General features: G+C 46.0%; 1 long non-coding RNA gene across 5 annotated transcripts; it reads left to right on the plus strand.

The window, feature by feature from the left end:
* The first annotated feature begins 520 nt into the window (after nt 1-520).
* Nucleotides 521-5,480, plus strand: LOC131086255 (uncharacterized). Of its 5 annotated transcripts, XR_009114737.1 has the most exons (4): nt 521-792; nt 1,322-1,386; nt 1,998-4,068; nt 5,218-5,480. It is a non-coding gene; the product is annotated as an uncharacterized LOC131086255 (long non-coding RNA). The 5 variants fall into 5 exon arrangements; XR_009114735.1 differs by having other exon boundaries at nt 521-3,560; nt 3,669-4,068; XR_009114734.1 differs by having other exon boundaries at nt 521-3,165; nt 3,285-4,068.
* Nucleotides 5,481-5,961: the final 481 nt, after the last annotated feature.

A 5,961-nucleotide genomic window follows, 5' to 3' on the forward strand; every position in this document is an offset into this window, starting at 1 on the left:
AAGAGTTGGAGGGAAAAAGAGAGGACATTCGGGAGGAGCGGTGCTGCCTCAGGTCCTTCCCCGCCGTGGGGCGAAGCACCGGTTTGATGCCCAGGAGGGACTGCAGCTGCCGGTGGCTCCCGGGGGACGGAGCTGTGGCTGTCAGCCCGAGACTACAACTCCCGGCAGGCCGTGCTGCTGCCGCGGCGTGTGACGCAACGGCCGACGCGGCACATGAGTGGCTGGCGTGCCAGGCGGTCGCGCGGGGCTGTGCGCGGGCAGCTGCCGGCGCCTCTCCCGCGCGGGACGGCGACGCTGGAGGGGCGCAGCCTCCGTCTGGCCGCCCGCCCGGTGCTGAGCAGCGCGGAATGAGCGTCCGCCCGGTTCCTCGGCCTCCCTCAGCGGGGGCGGGGGCGCTGCCGCACGCCGATGCCAGAGGGCGAGGCGGTGCTTTGCTGCCGCGGGCCGGGAGCTGCAGGAGCCGCCCCGGGCGAGCGGCGCCGGGCGCTGCCGCGGTCCCGGTGGGGCGGCCGTCCTCGGGCTGGCGGAGGCGCCGGAGGAGCCCCCGAGCTGCAGCCGTCTCCCTCGGGCTGCTGCCGGTGCTGCGGGCGGAGGCGGCTCCGCCGCGTGTTGGGCGCTGCGAGCAGGGAGCGCTGCGGTATCGCCGGCATGACGGGGCTGCTGCCTGCGTTAGTGCCCGTGGCTCTTTGTGCCGTGACAGCGGATGGAGCGGCGCTGGGCGGTAAAGCCAGAGATGGCCGGGAGAATGCCCAGCGCAGGGAGCGGCCGGGCTGTGTGCTTCGGATGGCACAGGTGCGAGCTGCAAAGTCACCCCCCCTTCCGCCCCTGCCCTCCCGAGCCCCGGGGAAAATGCTTTCCAGCATTGTCGAGCTTCTGAAAGACAAAACTTGTGATTTGACACTAGCATCCAGAAAAGGTTTCTGTCTAGATTAGCAAATGCCTAAATTGTTCTTGGTTACATCCCATGACCGGTTTTAGGCAGTGACTTCATACTGCTTTTAGGATTTTCTTGTACACTGGTGAGAAAATAGGCAGGTCTGATAGTGGTTTCACTTTTTTTCTACTTCACGTTCCATAAGATTCTTTTATCCAAGCGATTGTTTTAAAATTCTACTGTAAGCGTTTGTGGTTCACTTTTTTTTTCTTTGCAGCACCCGGGCCTTTTTTTTTTTCTCTAAATCGGGAGTAAATATAGCTGAGTAAAATTACCTTGGTTATCTTCCTTCTTTTTAAACTTAATTGTTTTTATTAATAATTCTATTTGAATATGCAGAAAAAGTGGGTATGTCCTGTAATCTATGCTAGCTTTTCTCGTTTACAGGGTACTCACAAAATATGTCTCCCTTAGTGTCCCACAGAAACATTCTGGGTGAAATCTGAATTAAGGTATGTGTTTTCAAATAAGTAATCAGTTTAGATATTTGCCTGTGTACCTTTTCCTGTAATTCAGAGCTTGTGTTCTGTGGGTTTTATGATAAACCTGTAAAACATGTAAGAATGGTTTTGCAAGTCTGAATCGTTGAAGGCAGCAATAAGTGGATTTAAAGCCTGTTCTTGAGCAGACAAAGGGGAAAAGTGTGACTCTGATGCTGAACTTGTCATTTTTCATTTGACTTGCCTTGAATTATTGAAGAAGAGAGAGAACTAGGAAAAGAAATAGAATTGATTATTGAGCACTCCTAAAAAGCTCACCATGATTCTGTGTAGAGCCAAAGTGAAGGATGATGGAACAGAGCTCTGTGCATTAGAAGGAAATAAACCTGATGTCCACACAGAGTCTTACTAATTTCTGTTTTTAAAATGCAAAATAAGTTTAGGAAGTGTTGGAAGTTAGTATTTTGGGAAAGAAATGGCAGTTCCACAAAACATTCCATTCCATTTAAGAGAGGCCCTTGGACTGATTCATGTTGTAACTGCTGTCACTGCAATCAGTTGGTGGTTCAGCCTTGAAACGTGCACTTGGCCTTCTATAAAGCACTGTTTTGTTTGCCTTTCAGTGCTATGAGTCTTGATAAATTGGAGAAGTGCCCAAGAGAAATTCATCATCCTGAGATACAAAAGGTAGGAAGTGACTTTTTTTGGTTTGGTTCTTTTTCTTTATTGTTTTCTGGAAATAGAAGTAATTAAGTATAGATACTACTGGTTTGTTTCTTCCAGTAGCTGATAATACTAATACCAATAATAATAATAATAAGAGTAAAGTAATACTACTTAAATTGTCTTTATTTATCCATTGAACTGGCCATTTTAAATCTAAACTTCTAAACACAAATCAAACCATCATCCTTGTAGAATCTTTAATAGGAGTGGGCTAAAGATCCTGGTTTTGTTGACAGGATTTATTGGTTCATGAAGAGCAAGAGGTAAGTACAAGCCTAACTACCCTCTAGCTCACAGACCTGCCCGGTGAATAGAGCTTTGTTTTTTTGATGGGCTTGTGATGACTTTGAGATCAATTGCTCATTCATTACAGTAAAAAAAAAAAAATTGTTTTGAACATGACAGCAAAAATAACTTTAAGCACAACTTAATAATAATAGATCACCAATTTTAGTTAATAATTTTATGCTATACTCTTGGGTGAGGGAAGACTCGGACACTCAATATGAGATCAGCAAGCTATGTTTATTGCAGAGAGTATCAGACACTTATACAGCACATAATAAGCTTATGAATATTCTGTAAGCCAAGCGATCTATTGGTTAAACTATACCATCAACTCTTCCTCATTCCTTTGGGCCTACATTCCCTATTTCCCACGTCTCTCTGTCTACTTGTTATCCTACCCAGCTAGGCCCAGGCACACGCTATCTTGCAGGTGCAAAACTCAAAAATACCTGTGTTCGGTACTTTCCCAGCTCCTGGTCGGCTAACGAGCGAATGTCTGCGTGACCTCTGTCATGGAGCCATTTCTCCACACTATACTATCAAAGTTTAAAGGTAAATTATTATATATTAGGAGATGGTGTAAAGTGTATGTTGTAATGTGTAGGATATATACAAAGATACGTACTTGAAAGTCCGTAGAGGAAACAAATTTTTACGCCTTCTGTTTGACTGTTTGTCATATATTTGGTTTTATTTCCCAGGGATCAGTGAATTTTAACTCTGGAGTCCTCTATGCTAAGGATGCTCAGCTTACAGATGATGAAATGTTCAGTAATGGTGAGTTTTTCACCTTCTCCTTCATTGTTTTGCTCATCTGAATAAAAAAAAAAAAAAGGCAAGATTAAAGAAAAAGCAATAGTTTTATTATTTTTACCCTGTTATGTCTGTTTCCTCAGTATTTGCTGGAGCTGTGCTTACCCAAGGTTTGGGTAAAACAAGCTTTGGGTTCCCTCTGTCTCACTGGGAGTTGCCCAATTCAGTTGCATCTGGTGAAATTCACCCTGAGACCTTACAGAACCAGCTCCAACTACGTGAGAGCCATTTGCAGTTCTCTCCAGACGCCTGGAGAATGGGCGACGTTTCTGAGGATCCGGCGAGCGTGCTTCTGTCAAAACTCAGTCTGTGAAATTTCTGGGGAAAACCCTTCTGTGTCCTGAAGGGTTCAAACTCTGGTGAGGATCCAGTTATCAGGTGCTCACCTGGATGGTTCCAGCTCCCAAAGGTAACACTTGTACTCTTGCCCTGTAGTTTACATCTATTGTATTTTTGTTATTTTGCAGGATTTTTTGTCTTTGCAAAATATTGTGCATTTCACTCTTTGGAACCTCTCAGATGGTTCTTTGGTGCAGCACCACCCCATGGGACACTTGGCTGCTGTCCTGAAGGGGTTGGTGGCTAGAATTGTGAATCCTGGAGAGTTTATAAGTCTTCTGTCCCCAGGGAGGTATCATGCTTTGTTTACTTTTGTTCTGTTGGTTAGGTGCTGCTTCTCGTTGCAAGTACGAATTTCAAACTGCCCTGTTCTTATTTTAACTGTTTTCCTGGTTCTCTCCGTCCGGCAGGGAAAGACTCTCGTATCCTTGTCGTCGGGCTCGGTGCTGTCCAAGAAGATACAGAGACTAAAAAAATCATAAGAAGCAAAATATGACTGCAGGGAAAAGAAGCTGGAGAGAACAGAAGGTGATATTGTTATCCTTACCCTGTATTAGAGACATCCGCTGTGCTTTGATGCTGGCAGCTGCCAGGGGCTTGTTAGCTCTTTGTAGGCAGGTGTAGGTGTTCACTTGTAGGTTTTTTCTCTGGACAAGTCAATTCAAACTTTGCTAAGCTTATATTTGCAGATTACTCTCTAGCACAGTCCAGCATGACATTTTTGAATGTTGTAAAAATACCATGTTACTTGGAAATTGCTAATGAAGAGAAGCTTTAGGGGAAAGTAAGATTTCAGGGTTGGGAGATGTGAGAAGAATTGTGTGGGGATGTTAGACTGAAGTAAAGCACACTTGAAGCTGGACTGGCACGCTGGCAGGTCCCCTATTAAACAGTAGTGCTGAGATTAGCCTGGGGGTTGCCCATTGTTTCTGTAGAAATCAATGTTTCCTGGTCTTCAGAGGGAAGCTGCTTTGAAAAGCTGGAAGGTGCAGCATGCTGACAATCCCCGTGCTTTGGATTAAAAGTAGATTTCAGAAGGGTCCTAGGCTTTTGTCTTTTCCTGGAAGTCGATGTAATCCTGTCGAGGAGTTTTTAGTTCTGTGTTGCCATGTCATCCATCAGAGCCCTGCTGTACTAATCATCATACAAGTACAAAACAAAAAATCAGACCCTGTCCCAAGCACTTAGAGCCCAGAACACGATTTCCTCGGGCTGCCATTTGTGTGCCATCGGTACTCACCACGAATTGAGCCCTCTGGCTCTGACAGAGCCCCTGGATGCTGACGGAAGGGGGCTGGTCACAGACCCTGGAGGTGCCTGTCCCCCAGGGAGGGAGAGGACGAGGCAGTGTGGCCTGCAGGGAGGGTGTCGTCCCCAGAGAGCAGCCGGCGACTCCATGCCTGCCCGGGGCTGCGGGTGCACCCTCGGGGTGGACGCCTGCCCTCAGGTTTCCCTCTGGGCACCCGGGGAGGGAACCAGGTCCATCCGTGTGGCAGCTGCAGGGCCTGCAGGCTCTGGGCCCTGGAGCCGAGTGAGCCTGAGCTGCTGCATGCTTGCTGTGAGCTTTGGGGTGAGCGTGCATCACTGCAGGCCTGGGATGGATTGAAATGCGCTGAGGAAAGCGGAGGGAGGGAGGGAGGGAAATGCTCTGTTAACATGTGCTAATTCTTCTGTCAGACTCATCACGGCGGGACAGCGTGAGGACTGAAAGTGTAAGAAGATGTGGAGGGAAACAGAGAATCTGACAGGAGCAGCGAACGCACGAGTGCACGAATTTTGCTTTTTGCTTGGATGTAAACTCAGGAGTTGAAAGGAATTTGGGAGTGAGAAGGGACATTTCAGAAGGAGAAGAAGAAAAAGAAGTTGTTGTTGTTGCTACAGTCCTGGCAAAAGCTTTTGTTCTAGCTAATAAAAGAAGTTAGTTTAAAAAACAAAAAGGAAAAAATGTAGTGGTTTTTTTTTCCTTCACTATGATATGCATTGGTGGTATATGGTGTGTTGTTTTATTTCTTGGTATTATTAACTCTGTGTAAATTGTTTTTTGAGTGAAGCTGACTTTCTGGATGGGTTGGTTTGTATTTGAGGCAGGATTAATTTCAGTAGGGTTCTTTCATAGATTTCTGATGGGTATTACTGGGATTTTGGTTTTGTTTACTGTATGTATGAACCTAGAGCTTTGGTAGGGCCAGCTGGGCTGCTGGAGTTTTGGGTGTGAATTTATTAGATGGCTTTTGTTAAATGCAGTTTTTAATTTTTGAAATGTTTTTCAGTGTAGTGGTTTTAAGGTGGTTTTTAAGAATTCATTGTATTGTTTTATCTTGTTTGTAGTTGGTGTATGATAAGGGATGTGGTGTGACCTTTTGGACATTATAGTTTTGGTGTTCCTAAGTTCTGATTTCTTTCTGGTTGGATAGTTTTTTT

Source organism: Melospiza georgiana, chromosome 8 (genome assembly GCF_028018845.1).
Source record: "Melospiza georgiana isolate bMelGeo1 chromosome 8, bMelGeo1.pri, whole genome shotgun sequence".
NCBI lineage: Eukaryota > Metazoa > Chordata > Aves > Passeriformes > Passerellidae > Melospiza > Melospiza georgiana.